This window comes from Schistocerca serialis, chromosome 6 (genome assembly GCF_023864345.2).
Source record: "Schistocerca serialis cubense isolate TAMUIC-IGC-003099 chromosome 6, iqSchSeri2.2, whole genome shotgun sequence".
Lineage (NCBI taxonomy): Eukaryota > Metazoa > Arthropoda > Insecta > Orthoptera > Acrididae > Schistocerca > Schistocerca serialis.
Genome location: NC_064643.1, coordinates 600,813,494 through 600,835,623, shown reverse-complemented (window position 1 = coordinate 600,835,623; position 22,130 = coordinate 600,813,494).

Genomic DNA, 22,130 nt, shown 5'->3' with positions numbered 1-22,130 from the left:
TATGCGGCACACATTCATCCCCCCCCCCCCCCCCCCCATGACGAATCACGATTCATCACTAAACATCACATGCCGCCGATGTCGAGGTTACAACGGCAGTGTAGAACAGGGCACCTGGTTTGATGATTCCCATCCACAATGGGGGGTTCCTACCCCATTCTGTGGCATCCAATAGCCTGGCCTACGAGATGAGTGGTTTCCCAAGCGAGTGCAATTACTATTCGTACATCAGACCCACTGCAACTATGCTTGAAATATGAGACCTAGTTCCATTCAGTTAAGCTATAATTTATTCTCGTCCTTACTTTTTAATGCAACGGAATGGATAACGCGTCTGACTAAGAGCTATCGCACATTTCTGATGGACTCACTCCACCCTGGCAAGACCACATTTCTTTCCTGTCGTATATGTTTTATCCAAAGCTTGGACAACCCAGCAAGATAATGGAGGTTATGTTAAAATACCTCAACAAAATGGGTACCCACAACTCAATAATCAAGACAACTGTTTGTCTCATATATCTCCCCTTTTATTACAATAAATTCTTTCACGTTACTGTTGCAAAATTTCTTGCATTACACTTAAACACAATAGTAAATCAAGTGATTCTCCTCCCAACGGGCATGAAATAACATAAGCATTTTACTATTCTATGGTGTCGTAATGTTTCTGTCTATTGATACTGTGCACTTTCTGGATTGGTAAGGAATCTTTTGCTACTTCATTCTCTCCCACACTCTCGTAATCTCATTCATTAGCAACATAACGAATTTACTGACTATCGTGCTGTACTGGGAAAAATCATGCTTGACCCACTAAATTCGCTACTGTCTCATGCAAATCACACAGATTAAATACACATAATAAATCATAATGACTGCATAAAACACATCTCTAAAAACGAAATGTTTGGTTTTCTTCTCGTTCTGCTTTCCGACACCTAGTAGTAGTCACCCCAGATTCACACGTCACTGACCCACGTAATAATTTTCCTACCACAAACTCTAGAGGATTTATGCACATCTCCCCGTGCTGGCTGGCTGGCTCTGAGCACTATGGGACTTAACATCTATGGTCATCAGTCCCCTAGAACTTAGAACTACTTAAACCTAACTAACCTAAGGACATCACACAACACCCAGCCATCACGAGGCAGAGAAAATCCCTGACCCCGCCGGGAATCGAACCCGGGAACCCGGGCGTGGGAAGCGAGAACGCTACCGCACGACCACGAGATGCGGGCATCTCCCTGTGCTCCTCATGGAGTTGCCGGGTAGATGGCTGACTCTCCTTCATTCACTGAGTATCTGAATATCATGCTGGCGTCACACTAATGTACCTCATAATGGAAATTTTGGTATCTTATTTATTTCACACACGGATCCTCAACTGAATGCTAGGACAAGCACTTCAAATTCTTTTTATTGTCTCATAGTCTGGTTGAGACTCACACTGTACTCACCACGTGGAAGTGCTTGTCCCTAATTCAAGTTCTGCACACGGAAATCTTAATTATTTTCAACTTAGATTTACACACGCAAGTATTTCATATTAATACTACCACACACTAGTATTTAGTCTGATCGCTTGTGCACGGTCCTTTGAACCTCTCGCCTCGTCATCTTCCTGGTCTTCAGACCCGGTACGTCGCACGTGTCCATTGCTCCCAACATCGTCTGCTGGTACACATCGAACGCTCGACCTGGTGAGACACACGGCCTGTCGACCAGCCTACCGTTTTCATGCCGATTATTAGGCCCTCTCAAACTGGCTTAACTGTGAGAAATGCCGTCTAACAAATCTGCCTGACACTCTGCGACTGCTAATGTCCTCCTCGAGTCGGTATGTGATCGTCACGTTTATGACTCGTCCGCTATGCTACATTTAAATACGGTCCACTGCACGACTACAGCACCACTACAGGCAATGGCACCAAACTTTTATCATATGCATATCGGATATCACTGTACTTATCTGCAAAGTTTCGCGTTTGTACCTGTCTTCCCTGTTGGTGCGCTATTTTCAATGTTCCTGAGTGTGTGATGGAACTCAGCTTGAAACACAACGTAATGGAGCGCTGCCCGCAGTAGCGATAGGTGAGAGCTGAGCGAAGGCAGTGCGGCCCAGCGAGGAGACAAAAGACGTGTGTCACTGCCCAGCGACTCAGAGTGGCAGAGTCAGCACTGAAAAAGCATGCTCCGGACCAGCGCTATTGCCAACGTGGACGTAAGCTCAGCCAGAAGTTGGCAACACTGTGCAGCAAGACCCACCCGACCAAAAGACTTTCCTCTGTTCTTCCACAGTCCGGGATTTATGGCTTCGGTATCACGTCTCCCTGTTACGGCTACTTGCATCACAGATGAACGGTTTTGAAATTGCAGCCCACACTCTAGTTCCCAGCTTTCGGAACTCCCTTCGTGATGTTTTGGCGCGGACAGACTTTGCCAGTGCGTCATTCACTCCTGCAGTTAGTTTTACAGCTGCCGTCCTCTTATTTGCGACAAAATCCTCTTCGAAGACCGTCTTTCACGAGCACCAGCATACACTTTCCCGCGTGTTGCGACTTAGCGGAGGATGTTTTCTGCCTTCCCCTTATTCAGTGTCTCTTGAAACAACAAACACTTCGGCCACCTGGTCACGGAATACGAGCAAAAACAGTTTGCCCATGTTTTAATTCAGTTAGCTCAGACATAACGCGATCACAGCCACACAGAATGCTGTCCTGTCCTGACCACGACTCACGCTTGGACGCTGGACAGGAGCCGTTCGTGGTCAAATGCAACAGCGCGACACGCAGTATTGGCAGCATCAGCATTTGTTTTCAAGCGTGGATTTCTCGCCGTGTTTCGTCCTGAGCATGAAAAGTTTGATTCATATTCAGATTAAAGTGTTTATTTGATAATTGTAACTATAGTTAAGTAATTGATTTTAGAGACACTTGCAAACAAATCTCAACAGGAGCCGGCCGTTGTGGCCGTGCGGTTCTAAGCGCGTCAGTTTGGAACCGCGTGACCGCTACGGTCGCAGGTTCGAATCCTGCCTCGGGCATGGATGTGTGTGATGTCCTTAGGTTAGTTAGGTTTAAGTAGTTCTAAGTTCTAGGGGACTAATGACCTCAGTACTTAAGTCCCATAGTGCTCAGAGCCATTTGAACCATTTTTCTCAACAGGAAACTATGAAATATCATAGAAAATACTGATGTTAAACATTTTGTATAACTCAAATAAGGGGTTGTTACATATCGCCTAGAATGAATTAGTACTCAAGTCTCAGATGTAATTAATTTGCATTGTGAGTTAGAAGCTGTGAAATTGGAGAGAGTGATCGAACTCAGTGGAATTATCAGCAAAACTCCTTTGGATATGAATCAACTTATGCTCCATTTTAATAATATCTTTTATGTTAAAGTGTAGTAACTTAGGCTACACACATCCATGTGTAATAAAGCTGGTTTTTGAAATACCGTTTCTCGAATACAACCTATACACATCTGATGTCAGAATATTTTCGATGTACCTAATTAAAGTACTTAAATATTCATTATTGGTCTAGTTATCTATTTTACTTACATTTGTTTTATGTTTTAAATTGTTATTTTACGTTTTATATTATTTTTTCTTATTTCTATGCTTCTTAGTTTACCGTTGTACATGTTCGTGTTTCATTAATTGACAACTATAAGTAACTCATTACTTAAAAACAAAACCATTCCATTCATGATAATACGTAAATAAATGCTTAAAACATAACTTTTTCTTACGTCATGCACATAAAATCAACGAAATTTCTTCACGTATCATACGCGGCAGATAACACAATATAAAACAAAATTCAGCACTGATGTGTCAGCACGGCATTGAATTCAACACAATAGGCTGTGGGTTGGTTGGACTGGACCAAGTAATACGACAGGGAATCAATACAATTGCACTGAACATTTATTAGGCACATTTAAACAAGGCAAATAACATATAAATCAACACATTTTTAAAATTACGATTGATGTGGTGCAAGTTACTTCAAAATTTAAACATTCATAAACCATGGCACTTATGGCTTATTAAAAATTTAGTGAAATGGGTTAAAAATTATTTACTCAGAAACTGTGATGTACATGAACAATTTACTAAAATTTAACGAGGAAATGTAGTCTTTCTTTACTGTAGTGATTGGTATTACCAAAAGTAATACAGAGTACAGGCAACAGCAAATCAGATACCATGGTACACATCCACGTTACTTAAATGGCAGGCACCCTGCAATGTAGGATATAAAATATAAAATATCACGTGACCAAGCAACCTCGAGGGACTCAACAAACTACGCCCAGAAGCGTACGCCCGCCCACTCAGGTGTTTCCAATAGAGGCTCGGCATGGACCCCCAAATGGGAGCAGTAACGGTCACGAATAGGCACAAAAAATCCCAGAACTAGTGGGTATCTGCAACAGATTGACATCTGCCTTAAGTAGCTAGAAAAACAATAATTCATTACAGCACATCATCTGTAGAATTAATCAACATATTAATGAACATCAGCTAAGCAGTAGAAATCTATTATCTTATGTGCATAAGGCCAATTATACATTAAGCCACCAGCGAACTAGATATACGGCCAGCTGGCACGCGCGGGCAAAGGGGGCGGAAAATACGTAACAGCACAAGCAGGAGGCAACCCAGGACCCCGCACCCGCTACCAAGAGAAACAGCAAAAGTCCCGATAAAACGAAATCAAATTTAAATAACTAGCGTGCAGGCTAACGGTATATCGAGTTCGACCCCCACCCCCGACGCAAAACACAAAGCGACTTACAGCAAATGGCCGCACTTAAATTTGTGATTAAATCAAATGGTTCAAATGGCTCTGTGCACTATGCGACTTAACGTCTGAGGTCACCAGTCGCCTAGAACTTAGAACCAATGAAACCTAACTAACCTAAGGACATCACACACAACCATGTCCGAGGCAGGATTCGAACCCGCGACCGTAGCGTCGCTCGGTTCCAGACTGTAGCGCCTAGAACCGCACGACGACTCCGGCCGGCTGATTAAATAAAAAATGATTACAGTATCCACATACTGTCATTAAAGGAATTCTTGTACTTTCATTAAAAGAATCAGTTTCAAACTATTTGAATACACAATAACTACGGGCGTCTCAGTAATTCGTAAGAATTTATGAAACTACTCGTTTAGAATTAGACACGTATCTCTCAGACACACTATTATTTCAGATAGAAACGCAACAGTAATGTTATTGCCATTCACGGCAAAACATATCCAGAGAAAATTTTATCCATGTATATCTACAGCAATTGGCGAGCTTAACCCCGTCGTGTGATATAAATACAATAACCAGGCGGCACTTAGACAAGGCCCAGCCAAACTGTTTCAATGACGGTTAAACAATGACTGTAGCAATCTACAAACAGAATGTATCAGCACTCCAGGCCCTAGTAAATGTTAATCATCATATCACATACAGCTCGCACTAAAACACTGCGTGCTAAGCAAGTTGAAATGAAACACGTTCGAGGACAGACTCAGTAGGAGTAGCAACGGCCGGCCAAGAAAATGAAGTCAACAGCGCAGAACTCAGTAGTCGATTCCGGCCACAATTAACAGCACAAGCAAGGCCCTTATCTTCCTGTTTGTTCGACGAAGCCAGCCGCCGCGGATCCCAGTGCCAAGAGATGTGTAGCAAGCGAAATACACCAACGGCTTCCCAGTAACGTGACTGCTTCCACGCCGGCGTATTTCCTACGGCGCCGTCACGCAGGTGAACAGCCCCTTTTGGATGTGCTCTCTCTGCTGCCTCGCACGGCACCTGTACTGTCCGCCAGACTTCCCAAACGACGTTACTGTTAGGCGTCCCAAAGCAAAACCTTCCCAACTTGCTAGAGTTTACGCCTCGCTCTGCCGACCGTGGTGGCCGAGCGGTTCTAGGCGCATCAGCCCGGAACCGCGCGACTGCTACGGTCGCAGGTTCGAATCCTGCCTCGGGCATGGATGTGTGTGATGTCCTTAGGCTAGTTAGGTTTAAGTAGTTCTAAGTTCTAGGCGACTGATGACCTCAGATGTTAAGTCCAATAGTGTTCAGAGCCATTTTTTTTACACCTCGCTCCCCTGTCGGTCCGGTAGGTGGCGCCACTGCGCGCTCTGTACACACCACCGGAAAGATGACCCATACTGGTGATGGGAATATCGCTCATAGCGCCACACGGCTCAAGCACGATTTCAAACTGTCGAGGGTGAAACTCTAAATATCCTGCTTTGTATCAGGCATATTTCAGCACATTGGGAAGCCTTAGCGGAGAAAATTGATTAAGTGCTAGTGACTGCAGGTTGATTACATTGTTTCTCAAGTAGAGACTGATATCATAATCATTCAGCAGAACTAGATCTGAAAATTTTCTCATAAAGTTCTTGCACCATCGAAAGCCGTGTACGTCTCACGGGTATACCTATGCTGTCGAGCCTTTTGGGATCACCAAACGAAAACACTCCTTCTCAGGTAGCATACTCTGTAAGGTTCTGTCATTTTGTTAGACCCAAAAATTTAACAACAGTACAGATTTTTCTTCCTCACTGGAAGAAAAGTCTTTGAAATGTGTTTTGACCTACTCAGATGTTTGTTTATCACATGTCGAAGATGTCACAAGAAAATATGGGGCTTCAAAAAGAGACTCTCGAATTATTGTCCCAGACTCACCATTAGTTCTTTTTAAGCTACGAAAAGGCAGACGGTCAGTATGAGAAAACCGTATTGACCATCATACCCGAGGACAAGGAACTCGCTCATCTCGTGATCCCACAGGACACGACGGCTCATTAACTGTAGTGAAATGTATCTGATTGTCGATGTTGGAAGATCTTTGTGAAATATTTTCAGATCTAGGTCTGTTGAATGATTATGATGTCAATCTCCACCATAAAACAATATAAACGACGTGCAGTCACTAGCGTTCTTCAACGCTCTACGCCAGGGGTTATGAATGTCTGAAATATGACTGATATAAATCAGAATATTTAGGGGATCACATGCGGCAGTTTGAAATCCTGCTGAATTTTGTTATCTGTCGCGTGTATTATGTGGAGATGGTTGGGGGTCGTTTTTGGGGGAGGAGACCAGACAGCGAAGTCATCGGTCTCATCGGATTAGGAAAGGACGGGGAAGGAAGTTGGCCGTGCCTTTTCGAAGGAACCATCCCATCATTTGCCTGGAGCGAGTTAGGGAAATCACGGAAAACCTAAATCAGGATGGCCGGACACGAGAGTGAACAATCGTCCTCCCGAATGCGAGTCCAGTGTGCTAGCCACTGAGCCACATCGCCCGGTTTTATGTGAAGATATTTCGTTAATTTTATATGCATGGTTTAACAAGACATTAAGTTTTGAGCGTTTCTTGTTGCAGATTACATTATTGTAACAATTTTGTGTCATGATAATGAGTTACCTATTATTTTCAGTTAACAAAATACAATTGCGTGAAACGATAAAATTAAAAATGTATAAAATAAAAAAATTTAAAACATAAAACAAAGATAAGTAAATTAACTGAAATAATAATGAATTTTTAGGTGCTTAAATTAGGTATGTTGAAAATAATGTGACGGAACACTGTGTACAGCTCAGTTTCCAGAAACAGTATATCAGCAACCAACTTTATTCAGAAGACACGCACGTAGAGGTATGTATCGTGAAAGCTTCTTTAATGTATGTTGTAACAACAGTCCTCAATGTTTTTAAATTAATTAATGGTGGTGGGGTATATGAAAAATTTCAGATTATTTCAAAATTCGATTATAAATTTTTCACGAAAGTTAATTAAATATAAAATTTTAAGTGAACACATATTTATATATCATCGTTTCGAAGATATTCCCTCCAAACATATTATGCCAAATTACCTTTCGCTGTGTCTTTTACCCCTAAAGTGAGATGGGGCACAAACAAAAAAGTACGTATTGCGTTACCTTGCCCCTTCTACACACACGCTAAGTTTCATGAAGACCGTTTATCGACACTTTGGAATCTTCCACTGTGAGTAAGTAGCTCGTCTCTCTGCAACACTGGCCGTCTGTCGGAATCTGAATCTGTCAGAATATTACATGAGGGAAGAGTGTACCCCAGTGACTATGCAATCTGGATGGAAAGATTAAACAGTAATCACGTTCATGGAGAGTCAAGTAGAATGTTTAAATAAAATAGTGTGTGCATGTCCACCGCTGGTGTGCTTGCCGCTTTCCCGCATGTCTCCCCATCTCCCAAACTATTGACAGACCCTACTATGACCACAGTAAGATTCTAACTCATCCTGACAAGCAAGAACTGCAAATGTTAAACTCCGATTTTTCCACAGCTACACCAGACCTGCTACACTTTGGCACCCAGCTCATGACGATTTTGCCTCGATCCTATATAATTTATTGCCGTTAAGACATAAACTACGCCACACTACATCAAATTCCGATTTCATGTCATGACAACACTTTTTGATGTTCCGTCACTTTATTTGCCTACCTAAAAAGGGATATTTACGTTCAACTGCCTCTTTTTTCCCCCATCAATATCTTTCACTCAAATCAATCGGTTCCCCAGTTTCACCATAAAAGATTCACGCTGCGAGAAAAGGGTAATATTTGAAAAAAAATAGGAATCACTGGCCCCTCTGACCGCCTCGAAGGCCAAGCATCGGTTCGTAGGCATCGGTTCACTCTAGGCCTTAAGGAAATCAACGCCGGATGGCTGAGAAGTATGGATAAAAATAGAAGAATCACATGAAGATTACATCACACCCTGAAAAAGTAACGGCAACACTAAGTACCTGAAAATACTTGAAGAATAATTACGCAAAAGGACACGTTGATATAATTGAAACGATGGTGTCTCATTAATCTCTGTCTTATTAATCTCCGTTAATCAGTGTTTCTATAAACGTAATTTGAAGTGTAAGATTTAATTGTATACACGTAATTTAAACCGTAAGATTTAATTCTATATACGTAATTTGAAGTGTGAGATTTAATTTGCATCTACATCTACATACATACTCCGCATGCCACAGTACGGTGCGTGACGGGAAGTACCATTAATAGTCATATCTCTTCCTCGTCCATTCGCAAACGGAGCGAGGGTAAAATGACTGTCTATGTGCCTCCATATAAGCTCTAACTTCTGTTTTCTTGTCTTCGCGGTCCTGAGGCGAAACGTATGTCGGTGGCACTAGAATCGTTCTGCAGTCAGTTGCAAATGTCTGTTCCCTAAATTTTCTGAATACAATGTGGCGAAAAGAACGTTGTCTTACCCCAGAGATTCCCATTTGTGTTCACGAAGCATCTCCGTAACATTCGCCTATTGATCGCATCTACCGCTAACAAATCTAGCACTAGGATTCTGGATTTCTTTGATGTATTCCCTTAAACCGACCTGGTGTGGATCCCATACACTCGGGCAGTACTCAAGAACGGGTCACGCAAGTATCCTACATGCAATCTCCCAATAAGAGTTCTATATGCGATCTTCAAATGAATCGAAGTCGACAATTGGACTTCTCTCCTATCATCCTTACATTCTAGCTCCATTTCTTAACACTTTGCAATGTTACACCTAGATATTTCACAGACGTGACTTTGTTAAGAATCAAACTCCTAACGCCGTACTCCAACTTTGCGCCTTCATCTGCATTAACTTTTATTTTTCTACATTTACAGCAAGTCACCTTTCACCACGGCAACGAGAAATTCTGTCTAAAATATCCTTTATCCTTCTACAGTCATTCTGTGTCGATACTTCCCGTATATTATAGCGTCATAATAAAACAGTTGCAGACTGCTATTCACTCTATCTGTCAGATCATTTGTGCATACAGAGAAAAAGATCGGACCTACCACACTTCCCTGGGACACATATGACGATATACATGTCTCCGATGAACACTAGTCGCCGAGGACAACGTACTGTGTTGTATTACTTACAAAGTCCTCGAGCCACTGACATATTTGGGTACCTATTCCACATGTTCGTACTTTCGTCAACAGTCTGCAGTGGGCCACCGTGTCAAATGCTTTCCAGAATTGTAGAAATAAGGAATATGCCTGTTGTACATCATCCAAGATTCGCAGAATATCGTGGGAGAAAAGGGAAACTTCAGTTTCGCACCACCGATACTTTCTAAAACCCTACTGATTTGTGAACAGAATCTTTTCTTTATGAACGACCTTTCTATATTCGAAATTAGAATATTCCCTCTCTAATTGGAAATTTCACTGAGTACAATGTTGTATGAAGTAATTAAGAATGTTTAAGTGACTTTGGCCCAACGATTAATCTGTAATCCGTAACACAATCTGACTATAGCACAATTGATCATGTAGTTTCATTAAGTACTCACAAGAAATTTCTCAAATGGGACAACTATTGTCAGTTAGCACTGGAGGTGGACAAGGGTGGTGGAATACAAGTGGGCGAAAAGACTAACGAACTATTCTCCATGAAAAAGGACACTGAGTAAAAATGGGGTAAATTCTCCTCGAATTTAGGCAATCATTTAATAAGTGGATGTCTTAAACTCTCTAGGCATCGTTCTATTAGGAACAGGACGTTTCGTCGGAGGAATGGGACGCGGTCGCTTTGGTAAACACAATAAAACTCAAACACTCGCTACTGCTGGGAAAAGGAAGTGACTAGGGAAGTGACTAGAAAGTGGTCGGCCACGGTGGCCGAGCGGCTCTAGGCGCTACAGTCCGGAACTACGAGACTGCTACGGTCGCAGGTTCGAATCCTGCCTCGGGAATGGATGTGTGTGATGTCCTTAGGTTAGTTAGGTTTAAGTAGTTCTAAATTCTAGGACTGATGACCTCGGATGTTAAGTCCCATAGTGCTCGGAGCCATTTGAACCATTTTGACTAGAAAGTAAGTTCTCCAGTCAACGAAACACTTAACAGTCCCTATGAATCACGATTACTTTGCCGTCAAACCTTGCTTCTACCATTTATTATGCTCAAGAAAATCCGTGAAGCACAATGAAGCAATCGCAGCATCACTGGATAAGTCAAACACTTTGAAAAACTTAACTGAAAACCCGAAAAGCTTACACTCAGAGAATTCAAACCCGTAATTCCCTCGATACTCGAATGAAATGACTGTATAAACTGCCTAAGTATAAAACGAAACGCCTAACTGGAATCCCAAACAAAAAGTTTTATACCAAGTTCTATAGAAAGTACCACGTGTACTCACCACTGCTTCAGCCTACCGCTAACTCCGAGAACATCATAAAACTTCCAGACTCTGATCTGGCGCGTCGCCCCTCGTGGAGGGGGTAGGAGGGGTGGCGGAGACCGGCAATAAAACTTGATCAAAGAGGAACGTGTGTAATTCAGAAATCTGCCCAACCGTAAAAACATTTCAGTCCCGACGCATTCAATAAACTTTTATATGCTAATTTTTTATATAAAGTGAAACGTCCCTTACGCGGAAACGGAATGCAAATTTTCAGACTTACTTAATAATTCATTGTACAATGCGGAAAAGAGGTTATACAGTACTATTGTATTACCGAATAAGTTAGTTATTCGCGACTCTGCAACGACTCTAGTTTTGAAACAAAGACTGTATAGCCCTCACAATGCTGTTAAGTGACGCAAAACGCAGAAAAGACTTTCGATTCAGCGCGGCACGGCGGGTGTGGACATCAAATCGCACCACTCTGTGCAACAACGAACAAGTTACACTCAGTGTCAGCACATCAAAGGAAATGGTTAGTTGGTGAACGCTCTGTTTTCCATTACTACTGATGCGCGAGTGTCTACACTGTAACATTGTTTCGCACCTACGAGAACTGCTGAAATCTGCGCAGTGAACGAGTAGGGTGCTGTTCCGATTAACAATGGTTTCACCCGGCAAGGTCAAGCATTCCAAAGAAATGCACGACCTGCTTTATTTTCTGCCAGTTTCCGTCGACTAGTAGCTCTTTAAGTGATAAAACGTTGCCGAAAAAACACTTAACGTAAAGATAAAGGTAATCGGGGTGAGTGAGAAAGACAAATTCGCTCCGCGCGAAATAAAGTTGCATTTCAAATGCTGTAAAATATAAATGTAATATAAAAAGGATAAGATACGGGATGAATGGATGAAAGAGAACGGATAAATGAAAAGAACGATGAAGATAACGGGAAATGAAGAAATTAGCGATATAGAATGGGAATGATTGGAAAGTGCTCGGGCAAAAATTTACATTTGTCTGGATCCATATTGCAAAGTGGGACTGTGAAATTTGTAAACTGCTTGGAAATATATAGTTTAAGGCGTGCCCAGGATCGCCGGCCAGTTTCAGAACCACGCACAACATCGTGTGGAATGAAGTGTGTGGGGAAGCTAAGGATGTGCAGGAAGCGCAGCAAAAAATGGAAGACAATAGTGTACAACGTATTTGCGAATTATGGTCCGAAAGATGTGTTCAGTGCCGATGAAAAGGGACTGTTTTATCGCGTACTGCTATATGGAAACATGTCAGGTGAAATGGAGGAACCACTGGTGATTGGAAAAGTGGCAAAATCGCGTTGTTTCAAAAACATAGACGTCAGTAAACTTCCAGTAGCATAGCGAACCAATAGAATAAGGCGGCGCGGAGTGACCGCGCGATTGAGAGGGCGCCATGTCACTAATCGTGCGGCCCCTCCCGCCGGAGGTTCGAGTCCTCCCTCGGGCATCGGTGTGAGTGATGTCCTTAGCGTTAAGTTAGTTTAAGTAGTGTATAAGTCTAGGGACCGATGACCTCAGCAGTTAAGTCCCTTAGGAATTCACACACAGTTGAACATTTGAATAAGGCGTGGATAGTGAGTAATCTAGTGGAACAATGGCTGGGCTCATTCAGTGCCAAAATGAAAAAAGGAAATCGCCAGCCATCTTTTCCCGCCACCCGGAAGTCTAATATCAAACGTAAAACTGACTTAGTTCCCACCAGGTTAAGCCAGCCTCACACAATCCATGGGCCAGAGACTTTTTAACACATTCAGGTCCCGTGTATAAGTGATTATTGATGCAATCTCTCATTCTTAGTGTTGAAGAAGCCCAGAGCATTTTCTCTTGCGCTGTCAGGTTCTGTCCTGGATCCAGTAAACTGGATTGCCTGGCTGTTACCAAGTGCTTCAACAAAGCGAGTTGTGGAGGTAAAGAACAAGACCGTTCTCTGGCCATCGAAGGTCAAGAAAATGCAGCAGCCATTGCCGAATTAATTAAAATAAGAAAAAATTTCATGTAGTGCAGGTGACTACATTCAAAGTGATGACTTTCTGTCAACTCACTCCACTTTTTCTATAGCAACAGATTTAACAGAAGCCGACAATACAGAATATGATCAAGAAGAAAGAGGGGAAGAAGAAGAGGAGTAAACGTATGTCCCTACAAAATCTAATGCACCTGAGGAAGGTACTGCATGAATAAACGATGTTATACAATTTGCAGCACACACAAATTTTCCCAAGCTGTTGGAGCTGGTCTAGAGAGCAAACAAATTGACTTAAAATAAGAATCATTTTGAAGAGTTAATTTAGACAGGTTTCCCACCTTGATATGTGGCAAAACACGTGAAATATAATGCAAATAAACTCGTATATAATATGTTTACGCATACAATAATAAATGGATTTAAAGTTAGAATAAAATTACAGAAATGCCTTATTATTTATCAGTTAATGTAATAGTCTAGTGTCTTCTCGTACAATATACAGTTATTGAACTTCCGCGGTGCAGTAATGAAGGTAGGTAAATAAGTGCATAATTACGAATTTATACTTTCGTTCATGATACCTGAGAAATTTTGTGTAACCTAGTGTAGTTTTGTGAAATCCGAAAGCTTGTCCAACCTGGAAAATTAATTTTGACCCATGCGATTCCCTTTCGAGAAGGTTTTACTTTATAAATAAACGATGTCGCGGCACCAGGCGGCATGTCCAATTGGGAGGATGCGAAAAATACCAATAGTCTTTGATCAGTCCTCCCATCAGTAAACCACACAAAATTGGGACAAAACGTTCCGTGGAATTTGCCTCTGCTTACGCATTGTTCTTTCTAACTATTCGCAAGACGTACTTTTTTCACAGATGTCTCCAGCCATTGCACGCTGCAAGCTGACTTTGAAAACTAAGAATTCAACGTCACACTTCTACAACGAAACCAAAGAAAGCTATACTTATCGTACAATCGTACATTCAGTCCCATTTAACCATACTTCAATGTACCACTTCTCTCACCGTGATTATGGGCCACATACGATGCCTGTAGTTAGTGAAAGGATAAAATCAATGAAATTTGATTATCCCACCATTGCTTCTTCCAGACATACCCATGTGATACAAGAAGGCGGAAAAACAATAGGCTGAATGGCATGAAGTCACATTAATCATTACAAAAATAATCTTAGAAAGGTGCTGATACGCCTTTCAACCTACGCTTTTTTCCAGTCACCTGAGACTTTGCGCTGGGCGAGACATTCACGATAAATGCAACCTAGGTAAGGCGCCAATTGCGTGGAATACTCTCTGTAAAACCGAACTGGGCTTCCGTGCGGAAATGGCGACCCACTTGCTTCCAACTCCTTCAACTACTGCTTCTCAATCCCAATAGTTCGTACGTCCACCTTACGGGAAACTATGCGACAGTCGAGCGATACTTCTATATGATCCTCCTGCATGAGTTATTTGTGAACACGAAATTTATGAATCCAGCTCCCGTTTTGCTCTCTTCTACTGCCACACCGATCTGGTCGACGAACAATTGAATAAACGCTTTCGACCTACTTGGTAATTATACGTAGCGGAAGATGCCTGTATGCTACTGGTCATAGACTTTAACTTATCCTGAGCTCTGTGGCTTTGTGAAACATGTAGTTTATTCACATTTAACTGTACTTTATTGTTTGAGACTTAAAAAATTAAATTAATTTTGATTACAACAGAAACCAAAAGCAACATGAGGCAATCAATGCTCTACATAAGATGGTAATCGGCACTGGTAGTGATATTCACCGTAAACGTACAATTTCTGGGTATGTACCCCCCCCCCCCCCCCCATTATTTCAAATAAAAGCTAGGATCATCGCATCACAATGCGAGGGTGGGAAAGAAAAGACTTGGATTCATAAATAAAATGATTACATACAGAACCGAATTTTTTATCACTCGTATAAAACTATATGTAGCATTAAAGAAGCTTCCACACCACCATATTTACTGTATTAGAATGGGCAGAGAAGTAAGTCATAACAATGAACAGGAACGAAAACCACGAAAATTCATAAAATTGAGAAAATTAAAATCTCGCTACACACATAGGTACTAGTTCTTCTTCTAAGATTTGGTTGGTTGATTTTGGGAGGGGAGCAACAACGAGAACATCGGTCCAATCGGGTTAGGGAAGGATGGGGAAGGAAGTCGGCCGTGCCCTTTCATAGAAACCAGCCTGGCATTTGCCTGAAGCCATTTAGAGAAATCACGGAAAACCTAAACGAGGACGGCCGGAGGTGGCTTTGAATCGTCGTCCTCCCGAATGCGAATCTATTCCGCGAACCACTGCACCACCTCGCTCGGTCCTGCTTCAAAGAGAGCAGTCTATAACAGAAAGCTATTGTACGCCTAACACAATATCATGAGCGAATGGGTGGAGTGAAAGAACTACGTACGAGAACCACGGAAAGACATTAAATCAGCAAACAGACAAAATGTAGCTACAGGAATAGGTATCCATTTTAGGCAGAAATTTTATGCTAAATACGAATAGGTACCTCGGTATTATCTAGCGAAGACATAGTAGAACACTGGCGAGTACACAAATGCAAAACCTATTTGGACATAAAAATCACATCTTAATGAAAAATCACGTACATTCTAGACAAATACTAAAGGTTGGGAACGCTCGTGAAAGACCACGAAAGCAAATGACATGAAAACGTGGCTGAAGAAAAGATCCAACTACAATGACCTTTGAAAAATCACAAAATTTAGGATTCCAAGACAGTGTTAAGCACAAATAGTCTCCTTTAAATTATCTAAAGAGCTGATAATGGAGCAACTTTAGCTACCTAAGCATGATTCCCTTCTCTTAACACTTCACATGATGGCCAAACGATGTATGGACAAGACGCTTGTGCACATGTGAAACTATACTCAAAAGGAATAACATAAGTTTCTCCTAATATTTTAATCCTGGAAACCGAAAGTAACACAAAATTAAGGTGTATAAAAAAAATATCATTACGTGTATCCGCACTTCTAATCGTCTCGAGAAACATTATTTGGCCCGCCCGGTTAGCCGTGCGGTCTAACGCACGGCTTTTCGGAATGGGAAGGAACGCCTGGTCCCCAGCACAAATACGCCCGGCGGACGTGTGTCATGGCCCGGTGAGCCAGCCAGTCTTTGGATGGTTCTTAGGCGGTTTCCCACCTGCCTCGGAGAATGCGTGTTGGTTCCCCTTACTGCGCCTCAGCTACACTATCTCGGCGATTGCTGCGCAAAGAAGTTCTCCAAGTATGCGTACACCCCCATTGCTCTACCACGCGTACATAGGGGTTTCACTCGTCTGGTGTGAGACGTTCCCGTGGGGGGGAGTCGTTCGGTGTGGGGCGGCGGAGGGGTGAAGTGGACTGCGGTAGTCGTCGTGGCGTTGTGGACCACTGCGACTGCAGCGGGACGGAGCCTCTCCGTCGTTTCTAGGTCCCCGGTTAACATAACATCACCTGACTTGTCAAGAACTCAAACAAGAGTTTTCCGCTGTTCGACTGACGAGCAATCGCCCAATCCGGAGGCCAGACAGGGGAAGAGCGCTACGGAAAAGACCGTTCTACCTGATAACAACCATTGCTTAAACACTTATACAAAAGAACCTGTCTCTACCTCTTGGTAAACTTCTCTGTCCTTCTGTCCCATCAGCCTACGTTGGCATGCCTGCCCTAACTCACCGAAAACACCCTTCCACCACGAGAAAAAACGTAAACCAGACTTAAGGAATCAAAATACAAGGTTAGAACACGGAAAAAAGAATCAGGATAGCAAAACATAAGTGCAGTGATTGAAAGAGAAAAAAAGACTCTTTTCCTTTCTTGATATAAGCTTACGTCATAGAAGAAGCCAGAGGCTTCCAAAACCCATAAACAACAAACTTCTTAATACAAACCTATGAAATGGATCTGGTGGGTCCTTGTTAGTAGGACAATATTTTTCTCGGGTTCTCGATAAGATCATTCGCTAAGGTACGGCTGTGGAAGCCGTAGAACGCTTCATACATCGGTATTTTTACAGCCCCACGAATTTCTACTAACTTTTGCCTTTCGACATTTACACGGTCTCTCTTGACCAGAGATAGCAACACTCAATGCTTTCGCGGCATTTTTCTAATTTTGTTGCCATACCATGATGTCTGTTTTACATCCTTCATCCACTTACTCGGCGCATTCCAAAACCTGGCTTACAGCCAGTTTAAACTTTGAACCCAATTCATCTACGACCGTCATACTGCAACTAAATGATGTCCATTCGCTGTCTAAGCTGCATGCTAACAACTGCTTATCTGCTCTTTCCAGCATAAGTACTCTCCTAGCCGTCTTTAGTAACTATCGTCATTACGATGAGATCATGGTTACTAATTCCTGCCTCTATACCGATACTATCGATAAGGTCACGTCTGTTTGTAGCTAAAAGATCTAATATATTTTCGCTTCTTATGAGTTGTTGAACTGTCTGCTGAAGACAGTTTTCGGGAAACTTGTTGAGAACTACTTCTTAATGTGTCAGGATTGGCAAGGAAGGGAAAGAAGTAGGCACACGTTGAGGTGATGAAGTTAAACATTTTATGATAGAATGGTAGAAATAATGATCTATTTCAGTAAAAAGTGGTTGAAGGCAGGCCTAGAGAAGCTGCCAAAAACGAATGGACTGCAACCCAAGAGAGTAGCATAGGAGAGCGTCTAACCGGGTCAGAATCTGCCATCAGATGCGTGTCCGCTCGCGGAAGCTAGCCGCTGCTCCACCCCCACGTGACCGCCTCCAAACCTCTCTGTTGGACAGCCAAATTGTAGACGCGCGGTTTGGTAGAGTTGTCTCGTCAGCAACACGTGAGTTTAGCTGCTGATGGTCCAACACGTGAGTTTCGAAGTGGTTCTGTCCGGTATAATACTACGTGACTTACGAGCTGAAACTAGCCTCCAGGCAGAAGGCACTGGCGAACATCAATTGAAATACAAAAAATTAAATTTTATAATATTACTTCCATTCTGTAACGCCCCCCCCCCCTGTACATACTTCTCAAGTAGCCTCTTTAACACGTTGAGATGCTTCGAGTCCATCCTGAGGGCGAGTTAAAAAGAACAGCTTCATATCCATTCTAACGATTACTTCCTCCCACCGGTTAATATATTACAGGCAGCTACCTTCGGACCACTGTGCGACCACTGTGTCTCTCCGCTTTCCACTGCTCGGAATCTAACTGCCAATCTCTTCTTGCCAGCTTACTCAGTCGCCTCTCACAACAGTCCGGAGTCCCCATTGACTCCCGTGGCGGCCAACCCAAGGCAAATACTGACTCCTACCTCCCTTCCACTCACCCCCCCCCCCCACCCGTCCCACCACAACCACCACACCATACTCCTGCACTCAGACGTTTCGGCTCTAGTTCCGCGTCCTTCTGCCGTGCTGGGTCCTCACTCGTCAAGTTCACGTATAGCTGTCATCCAGAAACCACATCTGTGACCTTACGAAAGCAAAGTAATATTTATTCAGCTGTGAAAACGTACTTCCGTCTAACATTCGCAACTAGCCCTATAGTTCCTGCAACCTCTACGATTTCGTAATTCCAGACATTGACTAGGCCAGGAGTCGGCAAATAATTTTAGATAGGGTCCTGATACTTTTGAAAATTTTTAACGAGGTCCCGAAGAAAAACCTAATATTATTTGCTAATTTTTTGTTTTAATTTTCACTCACAAAATAATATAAAATACAATAGAAACGTAAGACTTTCTTGGCAACCATAAATATAAACTCTTTTCTTCAAGTTGGAAAATTGAAACAAACGCTAAACACACTAAGAGTAAAAAAGTAATGATATCAGCTGTACAGGAGACCTGATTTACAGATAAATGTTGTTTTGAATCAGAGGACTTTACAATATTCAAAGGAAAATCTGGCAAAAGAGTCACAAAAATATACCACATCTAGACACTTGCTTTATTGCCGACAAGAAAATGATCGATTCAGTCTTGGATTTCTCTTGAAGTCGTGGAAGAATGTCAATACTGTCTTTCAAATCTCTGAATAAAGCTTATATGATAGCAAATTTCCATGCTCCCACAAATGAATCAAACAAAAAAGAATCAGAATCAGTCGACAAAATTTGAGCAAAACTTGAAAAAAACAATCGACAAAGTTCCAAAACACCATTCCATAATTTTGATAAGCGATTTTAATGCACAAATCGGTAGAGAAAAAAGTATAAACAAATCGTTGGTGACTACCCTGCACATAAAAGAAGAAATAAAAATGATGAGCGACTAATTGATATTTGTAAGAACTGTAATCTTCTTTTAAAATCCACAGCCTTCAAGCGTCTACCTCGAGAAGCCATAACTTGGAAACACCTTAACGCATTGTTTGGAGAATTCCAGCTGGAACATGTAGCTGTTTCTAAAAAATCCACCAGGGAAATTTTCAATGTTAAAGTTTTGAGGAATGCCAACATTAATTCTGATCATTACTTGTCTCTGGTAAAAATGAATATCATCCCAGATAGCCGAAAGAACCTTTGCAATATTTCAAGAAAAACCAGTCCTCCAAAATTTGATATAAGTAAACTGAAAGATGCCAACAGCAAATTTACAGAAACTCTACACACAAACCGAATAAAACAGACGAACATAATTAAAGAAGCCATGGTACAATCAGCCAGAGAAACTATACTGACCAATGAAAAATATATTCACCTATGGTGGAACGAAGATTGTAATGAAGCAATTGAAAAGTCAAGACAGGCTTGGATAAAATGGAATAGCAAGAAAACCTCCGAAAATCACGAAAACTTCTTGGAGGTTAGGAAAGATACATCAAACGTATTGACAACAACTAGGCGACTCTTCAACAAACACCAAATCGATGAAATAGAAGCAAATTTTAGAAGACACCACACTCTGGAATTTTATAAAGCCTTTAAATCACAAGTATCAAAGTTTAAACCTCCTAAGTTACATATAAGAGGACTCGACGGAAAACTAAATTTGAATGACAAATTATGTTCAGCAGCTTTTGGAAATTACTTTTCATCCCTACTGAATGCTGAAAATCCAAATGAAAGCTTGATTTCTATCCTACTGTTCCTCCTGCAGGTAGTCCCTCTCCCACATTAGATGAAATCATAAAAACTATACTTGGGTTGAGAAATAACAAATCTGGAGGTGAGGATCGCACCTTGGCTGAAATGTGGGAAACTGAAACTCTAGCTCCAGACTGGACCGTAGCAATTATTCACCCACTTCATAAAAAAGGAGATAAGAGTGATCTGAATAATTACCGAGGAATCTCTTTGCTATCAAAGATGTACAAGATCTTTTCCAGACTGTTGTTAAACAGAGCTGAATTAGTCTTACATCATCAACTGGGCGAATATCAAGCTGGTTTCAGGACATCAAGATCCTGTGCACAGCAGATCCATAATCTGAAATCTGTTATATCATAGGCCAAATCAAGATCAAAAACGTTTGTTGTGACCTTTGACGACTTTCAAAAAGCGTATGACTCAATTGGTCGAGAAACAATAAAGAACACCCTTGCTGAATTTGGTCTACATATGAAAACAATCAATCTGGTAAGCGCCTCTTTAAACAACACAGTGTCAAAGATCAAGTCCAGGGGCAAACTATCAGAACAATTTGAAATCTGTACAGGGGTGAGACAAGGGGACCTGCTCTTTCCATTGCTTTTCAACTGTGTCCTGGAAAAGATAGTCAGAGAGTAGAAAACAACCGTACCGCCAGGTTATGGGATTCAAATTGAACACAAAATAAATGGCCTCAGTGGAAACTGTTTGGATTTTACTGATGATCTGGCTCGCATTGCAAGTAATATTGACGAAGCTAAGGTTCAAGCGTCCAGCCTGCAATCAATTGCTGCTAAGACTGGCCTAAAAATATCATTTAACAAAACTGAATTCACCATAAACATCAAACATGCTTCGTCTCGTATTGAAATACAACAAGAGAAAATCAGTCAGTCGAAGAAATTTACATATCTTGGAGAAATAATTACACGTGACGGTTCAGAAAATGCACCTGTAGAAAGCAGGTGTTCTAAACTAGAAGGTGCTTTTCATCTGTGCAAAGACTTATACAAAAGCAAAAGCCTGTTTTTTAACCTAAACCTTTGTCATTATAACACTGTAACTAGACAGTCAGATCTGTATGCATCAGAATGTTTAATCATGACGAAGAAAGGACTACTACGAAAACTTGAAAAAAAGACCGGAAAATTTTGAGGAAAATCCTTAGCCCTATCAAAGAACACAGAAAATTCCGCCGAAGACACAACTGCGAATTGTACTAACATACAGAAGACATAGTTACCAGCATGAGGAAGAGGAGAATATCTTTTTTTTCTTTTTTGGACCATCTGGAAAGAATGAACCCGCAAAGACATACTCATCGCATACATTCACCAATTTCAAAAACAAAATCGTATTCGAAATGGGCAAGCCAAGTTAAAAAGCACTTACAGGAAGCTGAAATTTCATTTGATGACATTAAGGATCGAGAAGTTTTCAGAAGAAGAGTCAAAATTATTAAAAACCTTATTTCGCTTACTACGTGAGTTCCACGTCCTGCCTGCAAATGGTCAAAGTAGAGAAAAGAAACACAGGCAGCCAAAATGGAAATCTACTGGCAAAAGAGGAAAACACAATCAGGGAAGAGATAAAAATCTTCGTGGTCCATAGCAGGCCGAAACGATAGCAAAAAAAAAGGGATAGATAGGCATATTTGTATTTAAAAATCTACAGAAAACTTATATTCTCAAGTATTTTTTATTTTCAATTTTCACTCACAAAAAATATGAGATGCAAGAGATAGTCGTATTTGCACTAAAAATCAGTG